The sequence below is a fragment of the Aquarana catesbeiana genome, linkage group LG01 (genome assembly GCF_042186555.1).
Source record: "Aquarana catesbeiana isolate 2022-GZ linkage group LG01, ASM4218655v1, whole genome shotgun sequence".
NCBI lineage: Eukaryota > Metazoa > Chordata > Amphibia > Anura > Ranidae > Aquarana > Aquarana catesbeiana.
This window is the reverse complement of record NC_133324.1, coordinates 868,075,862-868,087,574: the sequence shown is the minus strand read 5'-3', so window position 1 is coordinate 868,087,574 and position 11,713 is coordinate 868,075,862. Positions and strand designations below refer to the sequence as shown.

At 40.3% G+C, this 11,713-nt stretch overlaps 1 protein-coding gene and 1 long non-coding RNA gene across 2 annotated transcripts in view; one reads left to right on the top strand and one right to left on the bottom strand.

Moving 5' to 3' along the window:
- Positions 1-2,587: 2,587 nt before the first annotated feature.
- On the top strand, positions 2,588-10,048 carry LOC141117121 (uncharacterized). The gene is made up of 4 exons (XR_012237106.1): positions 2,588-2,870; positions 4,309-4,354; positions 5,046-5,079; positions 9,692-10,048. It is a non-coding gene; the product is annotated as an uncharacterized lncRNA (long non-coding RNA).
- The window catches only part of FGFBP2 (fibroblast growth factor binding protein 2), a 45,329-nt gene continuing 43,414 nt past the window's right edge, over positions 9,799-11,713 (bottom strand). Inside the window, exon 2 of the mRNA XM_073609750.1 lies at positions 9,799-10,082. The gene's annotated coding sequence lies outside the window, so the exon portion shown is untranslated. The remainder of the gene's footprint in view (positions 10,083-11,713) is intronic.

Here is an 11,713-nt window from a genome sequence, read left to right as displayed (position 1 = left end):
TGACTCTGCGAACCCTGCAGTTATGCGTTTAGTGTTTTGTAAGGGACAGTGATCGATCGATACTGCACTTGGGTGGGCCGGGCCGGGCTGGGCGGAGGGGGCAAAACGCAGGTGCTAGCAGGTATCTGGGCTGATCCCGCTAACACTGCGTTTTTGGGAACCCTAAACTGCTGGGGACGCTAGTATAGATCTGATCGGATCAGATATTGATCCGATCAGATACTATACCACTAAGGGAGGTGTACGGTGCGTGCGTGGGTGTTAGCGCTACTGGCGCTAACCTGACGCTGCCTGGTGCTTGCTTGCCAGTTCACCAAAATGCTACCAAAAAAACTGTTAGCGATCGCAGGGATCAGGCCTGACTCTGCGAACGCTGCAGTTATGCGTTTAGTGTTTTGTAAGTGACAGCGATCGATCGATACTGCACTTGGGTGGGCTGGGCGGAGGAGCAAAACGCAGGTGCTAGCGGGTATCTGGGCTGATCCCGCTAACACTGCGTTTTTGGGAACCCTAAACTGCTGGGGACGCTAGTATAGATCTGATCGGATCAGATATTGATCCGATCAGATACTATACCACTAAGGGAGGCGCATGCTGCGTGCGTGGGTGTTAGCGGTACTGGCGCTAATCTGACGCTGCCTGGGGCGACGCATATCACCGCCGGGCGATCTGGGGGCTAAACCTTTATTCGGTAATAAACGGCGGGTGCCCTGACACTATAAAAAATAAACGAACTAACCAGCGTCAACCGTAACGTTTATACGGTGATCAGTGGTGAAAGGGTTAACTAGGGGGCAATCAAGGGGTTAAAACATTTATTAGATAGTATATGGGGGTCCCTGTCGCTATAAAACGCTGACGGCGAACCTAAATATTTACGTCCCTAACTAGCGTCACCAGTGACACTAATACAGCGATCAGAAAAATGATCGCTTAGCGACACTGGTGACAGGGGGTGATCAAGGGGTTAAAACTTTATTAGGGGGGGTTAGGGGGGGTACCCTAGACCTAAAGGGGGGTAATACTAACTGTCCCAACACTGTAACTGTCACAAACTGACACTATGCAGTAATCAGAAAAAAAAAAAAACCTGCTGGTGTCAGTTTGTGACAGTGGGGGGGGGGGTGATTGGGGGGGGGGTCGGGGGGCGATCGGGGGGGGGGGATCGGGGTGTTTTGTATGCCTGGCATGTTCTACTGTGTGTGTAGTGTGTTGTGCACTCACATTGATGTCTTCTCCCCTCGGCGCTGGAACGGAAACTACCGAGCCGAGGGGAGATGACATCATTTCCTTTGCTGCTGTTTAGCATACAGCAGCAAAGGAATGTTCCCATTGGCCGGCGGCGATCGCGAGGGGATGGCCTCCCCCTCATCTCGGATCGCCGGGGAACAGAACGGGACCGCCTCGGGCACCGGGGGGGACCCCCCACCCGCGGAAGGCAAATCACGTACATGTACGTGATTTTGCCTGCCCGTGCCGCTTTGCCGACGTAAATCGGCGTTAGGCGGTCCTTAAGTGGTTAAAAGAAATCCAATAAAATCTAATTTTGTCATAAATGTAAGCCAAAATGTATTCTGCTACATGTCTTTGGTAAAAAAATTATGTTAAGTGTATAATAATTGGTTTGTGTGATCACGGACATATGTACGCAGATGATCATTGGGACATATGATTTTACTGTTACATATGTGGGGGACAGGTTTTTTTACTGTGTGGGGACATGTGTGTGGGGACAGTGTTTTGGGGACTTTGTGTGTTTACATTGTTTTGGGACATGTGTGGGGACAGTAGGCTGGTGATCAATGTGTAAAAAGCTGTAAAAAACAGCTCATTCTCACTGATCACTGGCCGGCTGCAGAGATCCGCTCTCCTCTCCGACAAATTCCGTGTGAGGAGAGGAGAGCCAATTGCCTAGAAAACGGCTCTCTATTTACATCACATGATGGCTGTGATTCCACACAGCCGTCATGTGATCAGGAGGGCCAATCACAGAGCCCTATGTGCTTTTATATGTGTCTTATCTATATATAATGCACGCTTTAAAATGCATGGTTTTCCATTTTATGAACAAGAAAATAATGACGTTATGCTGTTGGGCTGGTATAATAATGCTATGGGGCTGGTATGACATTTTTTCCAGGGCTGGTTTTCATTCCCAGTCCGGCCCTGAGTGAGCCTCTGTATTTGGTGCACACTTATGAGTGGTTAGAGTAGGGAAAGGAACCACACTTGTTAGGGACATTGATTTAGCCTTAGGGTAAGGTTCCTGTTTGAGGAGGGACAAATTAGGGACACCGTTGTCTGCTCTGCTATCTTCAGGTCTCCAGTGTCATAGGACTTGCAACTCTCTTCTTCTAAGTGCTGCTTGCACCGCCACCCTGCCTATGAGCCACCCCCTCTGCAGATGTTGCTTCGGTATTGTAAGCTATGCCAATGTGATAACCTTGATGCTGGAAATCTGCCAATGTACCGCTAACATTGCTGAGAACATTACTACTAGCCTTTCCACACCTGTGTTGCCAGTATTACTGTGTTCGCTTATATCATACTGTTTGGAAATGTTATGTCAATCAAAACCTAGGAAGAAGTCTATTGGACGAAACGCATCAGGAGTGACATCAGACACCGAAAGTGACGTCATCACGCACGCTGGGAGTGCTGCGGAGCCTATTTTTGGTCTACAGGCTTTTTATCCTGTTTGTAAGTGAATTGGCATTGGAATAAATGGTGTAATTTTATGAAGAATTGCTGCACTATGAATCCTTTTTGTTATCTCTGCATGGGGGAATCATAATATTGGATGAATTGAAGATCTGGTGGACCTTTGTGGGAAGATAACATATGAGGAGCGTTTATATGTGAAATATTTGGTAAGATGCATGGAGTGACCATTTGAGGAATAGTGTATTGACAACATAGTTCACAGTGATTATGAAGAAGCGGAGGAAGGAGTGAGTAGAATACAGGCATTGAAACAACTCTTAAGGCAGTATCACACTATATTTTATGTTTTGTTCTTCTGAAGATTTCTGCACGTATACTCATGGAATTAGGGGGGATGAGGGTTCTACAGTGATTAAGTGGATATGCATAAGAAACTTTGATATCTGGTAAGGTGCATGGAGTGAGTGGTGTAGCAGAGCACACAAGGTGGATTTGAGATGGAATTTAAAGGGACACGCACGTTTCAGGCTCACTATTTGTGAGTATGTTTTTTGTTTATAAGTTTTACGGTATTACACTATGTGTGTGATTTTACTTTTTGGGAGCTCTTATTATCCATTTGGAAGTGTGAGGTGAGGATTTATCCAAAGAAGGGTAACGCATAGAAACCAGAGAAGACGATTCAACAGTGGTGTATAAAAGGCCTACAATGTTGCTTGGAGGTTAAGGGTGTATATAAATGAACACAAAAGCCCAAATAATGTGAGCATATTCTGAGGTTTATTTACTAAAGCTGGAGAGTGCAAAATCAGTCTCACTTCTGCATAGAAACCAATCAGCTTCCAGGTTTTATTGCCAAAGCTTAATTGAACAAGCTGAGGTTAGAAGCTGATTGGTTTCTATGCAGAAGTGAGACTGATTTTGCACTCTCCAGCTTTAGTAAATAAACCTCTATATGGTTTTAAGTATTTCACATGTGGAGTGGAACAAACTATATAGTCTCCTCTCTTATTCCTTTGAGTTTTTTTTTCCGCTATGAAGATCTCCATCAAAGACTCAAGAATAAAGAGATGGTTCTTATAGCAGATGTGTTTTATTGAATACAAATACCCTGTAGATTCCTCTGAAAGGACATTTAAAGGGACTTTGGGGTTGATTTACTAAAGGCAAATAGACTGTGCACTCTGCAAGTGCAGTTGTTCCAGAGCTTAGTAAGTGAGGTAAACCTTCACTGTGCAAAGAATACCCAATCACGTGCAAGGAAAATTTTTAGAAAAATTGATTTTACTTGCACATGATTGGATGACGGAATACAGCAGATCTGCTCATTTACCGACCTCTGGAGCAACTACTCTTGCAGAGTGCAACTGCACTTTGCAATGTACACAGTCTATTTCCTTTAGTAAATCAACCCCATTGACTGTTTAGCGCTGATTCTGAGATTTATATTTTTCTGCGGTAGAGGTTCTGCTGTAATTATTTGGGAAACCCTCTCAATAGTGCACTGATATTCAATATGAAAACTTCCTTGGCAACTTTCCAAAAATGCTAATTACCCAGCTCTCTATGGCTTTAATAATTTTGAGTAACTGATATAAAAGCATGTACCGTGTAATCAGCACTTCTGATCTTTTTCCAAACCAGTCACTCGCCGAAGCACCATGACAGCCAGACGGGGAAGCATTTTCAGGTAGCAATAGCAGCCTATATATTTCTTTTAGTACATGTTACCTTTAAATGACGCCATTGGTGCATATTACAAAGTGCAAATTACAGTATTCTAAATAAATATAATCATTGTTACATTGGCACAAGAATAAATCTTTGTCTTGCCTGTTTCTAGCTACTATTTGTTATTTGTATTGCAGGAAGTTATAAAAAATGCTATTATGCTGTATTCTTTAGAAAATATATATTACATTCATATTTTAAATGTTCCTCAATCATTAAGAAAGGCATTGGGGTTATTTACGAATGGCAAATCCACTTTGCACTACAAGTGCAAACTACAAGTACAAAGTGCACTTGGAAGTGCAGTCGCTGTAAATCGGAGGGGTAGATCTGAAATGAAGGGAAGCTTTGCTGATTTTATTATCCAATCATGTGCAAGCTAAAATGCTGTTTTTTATTTTCCTTGCATGTCCCCCTCGGATCTACAGCGACTGCACTTCTAAGTGTACTTTCAGTGCAATTTCGAGTGCACTTTGCACTTGTAATTTGCACTTGTAGTGCAAAGTGGATTTGCTTTTAGTAAATAACCCCCATTGCTCTGTTGGAGAGCAAGGTATTTTGAGAGAAGGATCTTATTTTGCTGCAGGATACAAAGAGCCATTTCTACTTCACAATAACAAATGATAATGTCAACTATATTTGTATTGCAGGGCCAAGGCTAAGGACTGCTTCTTCATCCACAAGGTAAAAGGGAAGAATGTGAAACTAAGAAAATAAAGCTCAAATGTTGCAGATAATGAATTTTTCCAACAGTACAATTTATTTAAACACTGTATACCATTTATTCAAACATAAAAATATAAAATTCATTATTTCTGTTGATATTTCTTAACAAAATGGACTTCGGGAAGGAAAATTTATTTTAAAACTAGTCCAACAACATCCAACCACAATGTCTTAGAAGCAACAACCTAATCAAACACATTGTTGCACATGTGTTACCACAACACACCCTGGTATGAATGGGTACTTTTTAATTAAGTTTAAGTTGCAGTAAGGAGTAAGACATTATTAAACATTTAGGCAAAACAAGGCCCCCATGTTGAAAGTAACACACCAATCCAAGGAGCGCCAGACCAAATGATAAAAGACTCCAAATTGATCCATTGATCAGAAACTTGAATGCTCATGTGGATGTTGCTGGTTAGTAACTATCCTAATACAGCAGTTAGGTTATTCTACATAGATTCACACATAGAAAACCTCTTTTGAGTTTTTTCAAATTTCATATTTTAACTGGAACCCTGATGAAGGGGGAGTTTTTTTCTGAGCCTCGAAACACGTTGGGTGTTTTTTTTTGTAAACCAATATATAAAATCGTCAATGGGCCCGAATCAGATATCATCAATCCAGGAGGCCACCAGGGTTGGTGGCGCCTTCTGTCTGCGAAGGATGCTAATACATCTGGTTCACATGTTAGAAGCCTGTGGTTTGCTGGTAGCCTTTCTGTTAAAGAATAGTGACACGGGTCTGTGCTAAGCGATTGCCATATTTTTTCATTAATATGATTCAGATTTTGGCTATCCGAATGATGCTTTGTTAGGACTGGTGGAGTAAGTAATCATTGATTAACTTCTTGCAATTCAATGCATGTAACTACAGTTTTTTGAATACTTATCTAAGGTCCTGAGGAAGGTTTTTTCACAAAACATGTTGAGTTTTAGCAAGTCACATTGACCTATGTCAATTTCCCTTGGATCACACCCACCTTTCAGCAATCTGCTGCTGTCGTATTATCCCTATGGGATTGGTTTGGGTCATTTGATCATGTAAGAAATCCGATCTCACTATATATTTTAACCCATATTTTTATGAATGTTTTTCTATGAATTTATGTTGTTTAATAAAATTATTTATTTTAATATCTGGTGCCTATAAAGTCCATGTCTGATGTCTTCCATATATTTTTTTCTGGTGAGCTACTGGGTACCCTCTGGAGGCTGTTTTTGTCCTCTCACTGTTTTGTTTGAACTCACATCAAAGTCTTAGCGTCGTTTCAATGCTTTTTTCTTTATTGGAGTTCATGTATAAAAGTATTTGACCTGGAGTTTTAGTAGATGGGGCTTACTCTCACACAGAGATACAGAAATAGTGTTGCACATCATGATTTTCATTGCACAGCTCCATTTTAGCAGTTGTCATGTTCCAAAACATATATCAAATACTAATGCCATTAATTGAATGTCATGGATCTGCGGTAATATTCCTGTCTGCTTACCTCTCCGTGTGATCAGCTTAAAAAACTGGCCACCTTTCACCTGGCTGCTTAAGTAATCTTCCCTCAAGCATGGCTCCACCCCAGCCTCTAATTAGGAACACTATATTAACCTGTGCATTGCAAGCCAGCCTCGCTGATCAACATTGTGTATTTGGCTTCCGCGTGCTCATTGCTGTGTGTCCTACAATTGATCCTGTTTACCGACCCTGGCTTGTTCTTGACTGTCCTCGTCTGCTTCATATCCTGACCTTTGGCGTGTTCTTTGACTATCCCTATCTGCTTGTTACCCTGACCTTTTGGCTTATCTCCTGACTATCCTTGTTGTCCCGGTCTGCTGCTTCCTCCCTATCCTCCAGCAGTCTACTGTGAGTGTGAGCTGGGAGACCGTGGGGGCCGTGACCTGGAGCCAGACTACAGCGAAGTCCATCCCCAACATCAGGGGTCCTGGTGAACACCTGCTGGTTCTTAGATTCTGCGCCCTGGGAAATCTCATGCTCTAGCTCCCAGTATTGGTGCTCCAGAGTACCTGCTTTCCTGAACCACCCAGAGCTCCATCCACGGCAGTCAGGTCCACTACCTCAGCGTTGCACTCCTGACCCCAACGGGGTGCATCTGTCCCGTGGCCTCAGGTGACCTGACATTGAATGAGTCCAAGAATCATGCTGCCTTAAAGCTGTTGTCTCTTGTGCGATTGGCAGAGAGTTTGTCATAAAGGATTTTATTAACTGCAACAGCAATAATGTAATTTACCTAATAGGATGTAGATCTGGTAAATTACAGTACGTTGGGGTGTATACGTGTAGCGCTAAAGTGTTTGGGTTGATTAACACAACCCTGCCATTGACATGAAAAATAAATTAAAAAATCTTGATAAATCAAATTAGGTAAATCAACAAGTGACTAAACAGATATGATGTGATATATACCGTATAAGTGGCTGAAAACTACAAAGAAATATAAATGAATAAAAATGAATAAGTCTGTGAAGTTCTTAGAAATCCACAATGCGTAATGAGTGATTAAAGTCCACAATATATAGTGAATAGATTGAAGGTCTTGATCACCGCATAAGTATCCAATATGGTGGATGAAAACTAAAAACACCAGTGTAATAAGGCCACCACCAAAATAGATGTAGGCTTACCGGATGGTTTGAATTCAAAAGAACGTACGTTCTATGAGTCAGGCTTGTGTTGTCTGCCGACAACTAGGATGGAACCTTGGGGATCCTCCGTGATTGTAATCCGGAATGTCCTAGAGCTTCATGGGAAATCCGTCTCCATACAGATTGTACGTCAGAAGATAGTAATCAATTGGATGGGGGAAATGGAAAAAGATGGCCACATAGCATAATTCCGTATGAACTCTTAAAGTTTATTAAAAGTGGTGGTTGTAAGTCAGAAGATAGTAATCAATTGGGTGGAGGAAATGGAAAAAGATGGCCACATAGCATAATTCCGTATACACTTACATTTAGAAAGTGAATACAAGCGCTTGAATAAAATAATGGCGGCAGTGGAGTCTTTGTAGTTTTCAGCCACTTATACGGTATATATCACATGTGGTATTTCATAATTCATGCATATCTGTTTAGTCACTATGGTTTGTTGATTTACTTAATTTGATTTATCAAGATTTTTTGATTTATTTTTCATGTCAATGGCAGGGTTGTGTTAATCAACCCAAACACTTTAGCGCTACAGGTATACACCATATCTGTTTTGTTGTGTTAGCTGCTATTATTAATCTAGGCAGCACGGGGTACCTCTTTACACTAAATTGCAGTATGTTGGCTGCACGTCTAGACCTATGAGAATCAGAAACAGTGGGGCCTCCTATGTTATGGATAGACCCTATCCCATGTCGCCAGACATTTTAAATATGAACATTCTGGTGACATGGGATCTTTTTTTATTTTGTGGTTTGGAAAAAGTTAGAAAACCACCAAGGGGTGGAGATTTCCACCGCAAACTGCTGGAAAGAGAGGTCTGGTGGATTTTTAGTCTCCAATCTAGAACACCATCTGGTTTCAACTCAAGATATGATGTAGATCTGTTTCTCAAATAGTCCCTTTATGGGACTACATATCCCAGCATGGGACTACATTTTCTCACATGACTACACATATGGTTTGAACTCAAGATATGATGCAGACTTGTTTCTCATTTATTTTATTTGGAGGAATCTTTTTATCTTGTCTTACACACTTTCTGTTATTTGCTATTGTGTAGATAATATGTAAAAACATATATCCATTGCTGGTAAGTATTGTCCATGTCTGTTTTGCCAGCATGGGACTACATATCCCAGCATGACTACACATATGGCGTGAACTCAAGATATGATGCAGACACGTTTCTCATTTAGTTTATTTGGGGGAACCCTTTAGTCTTGTTTTATCATTTTATATTGTGTAGATAATGTGTAAAAACATACATCTATTGCTAGAAAGTATTTTCCATATTTGTATTGCCAAGTGCTACAACTCACCTTCTGTTTTGGATGTCTCTTAATTGCTGTTTCACTAAGACAATTAATTGAACGGTGTGGTTTGGCAAACAGTATATATGTTCTGTTTTTTAACTTGAAAATTGTGCTTTGATCAAGGCTTGTAAGCCGGAACGCGTGAGCCCCTGTATGTTTTTACTCACCTTTTTTATGCACCAATAAAGAAGCAACAAGGACGTTTGGAGCTGCCAGCTCTATTCTTTTTATTTAAATCATGCTGCCTTAAAGTCTTGTTCTCACTAAGCCAAACTTTTTTTTCTGAGATGCTGCAGAGGCCGGTAACTTTACCACCCCAATGACCTACAAAATGTTCTGTCTTCCTCCCTTAAAATCTCTTTTTTTTTCATATAGACTGCATTGTATGTGGAAAAGAGGGGGCTCAAAGTGCCTGCAGGTGGGCTTTGATAAGTAAAGTTGATAGCCCCTTATTATTTTTTATAAAATCCCCTCTCTATTTTATTTTTTATTTTTCTTGGTATGTACCTGTGTTTAGTGCTAACCTAAAATGTAAAAAGGAATGAATTCTCCCCAGCAAAAACTGATGTTTTGACCCTTCTCTATTCCATTCAGGGCAAAAAAGAAAAACAAAAAAGCATTACACCTTCACTGTGGGCAGTTGAGATCTGCTGATGGATGAAGAAACTATTCAAATATTCTTCAATTGAATTTTCAGTGAATACATTGTAAACATAGATATTTTATTATTACTTAACATGATGCAAAAATAAAAGTAAATAAAAAAAATAATTGAATGCAATGAGATTGCTTTCAACCATGTTATACATATTATATATATACAATTTTGTACTTCGCACACAGGAAACTCCAAATAATACAGTACTTTAGATGTGGCTTTAGAGAAGGAAGAGCTCTGTAGATTTCTAAATAATGTCAAATCTATTTACAAGGAGAGTCCATTGGAAACCATCTGTGTGGAATTCCTCCATCTTCTGGGTGTCATCTGTAAGTTAAAAAGTGACATTGTTGGGTTTGTTTAAGTATTTATTTTTAACACTACTAGTAGTTCATGCATTTGTAAAGATGACTATATATATTACACAAAAGATTCTCAAAAATTAATCAATTCTTTTATAGTTTTTTTAGTACTGAATGTATGTTGGAGAAATAATAACTATTGGTATGTAGAAGCTATATACAATTCCTGCTGAGTGGTGATTAGAGTCCTTCTGCCAGGATATCTGGAAAAGTTACCTTTGAAGATATATAGTTTTTCATGCCTGAGGGTCACTCTGTGGCCGCTACTGTCTGGTAAGCGCTTTGATATACTACTTCGGGTGAAGCACGAATAAGAAAGCATGTGCACTTTATTATGTGGTGATTGGATCTACTAAGAAGAATTTTGTGTGTTTTCTTCATAATCATTTGAGGACATTTGATTTGTTGCACTAGATTCATTTTATTGTAAACACAGAATATTTAATGCTTATGCACTGGAGCACTTTAATTATGTAAAAATCAACAGGTTCACATTTAATATATTGCACTATTGATGCGCCCTATATTGTCTGTTATATTGGTTGGAAGACTCTACACCACACGGACTATTTTTTCATTGAGAATTACGGTATGTGTGTAGTAAATATATTTTGTTAAAATAAAATCAATGCAATAACTTTTCTTTTTAATCTGTACAAAATGTTTTAAATGGTGATGTAATGTATGTTTGTATATAGATATATATATATATATATATATATATATATATATATGTGTGTGTGTGTGTGTGTGTGTGTGTGTGTGTGTGTGTGTGTGTTTAAAAGCCCCTCTAACTTTTCGGCCATCTTCACTCCCAGCAGATCTGCACCACCCTCCTCATTTAGGTGCAGTCCGTCCCTTCTAAAGAACTGGTGACCGACTGAGAAGTCGGCCCAGTTCTCCAGGAACCCAAACCCCTCCTTACTACACCAGTTTCTCAGCCACTTGTTTACTTCCTATTAATCTCCCTCTGCCTTTCTGATGTGGCTCGAGGTACTGGTAGTATTTCTGAGAATACTACCTTGGAGGTCCTTTTCCTTAATTTAGCTCCTAAATATCTAAAAACATTCTTTAGGACACTCTTGATCCAGCGATGTCCAAAAGAGCCTTGCCTCTCAGGGGACTTGCACTGCTGATTGGCTTTTCAGCAGGAGAGGGAGGGGTGGGCCCGAGTCGCTGCTCTGTGTGTGAATGGGTGCCCTGCTTGGGTGCCCCCACAGCAAGCGGCTTGCTGTGAGGGCACCTGGCAGGAGGGAGGAGCCAGAAGCGCCGGCGTGGCACACAAGAAGAGGAGTATCCGGGCTGTTCTGTGCAAAATCACTGCACAGAGCAGGTAAATATAACATCGTTTAATATTTGTTTTATTTTTTTTAAACAAGGCTTTAATATCGCTTTAGGAGAATATTCACACTAGTGCAGAGGGCCATTGTAACCATGCCACACTTCATTACCTGTTACCATTACCTTCATTACTTCATTACCTGTTTCCATTTTAATCAGCTATAAATTTAGTAAATGTGTTTACGTTTTCCAATTAATTATGGAGTATTTTATAATAAAATGCATAATTTGTAAAAATGGTGTGATTAAATGAAA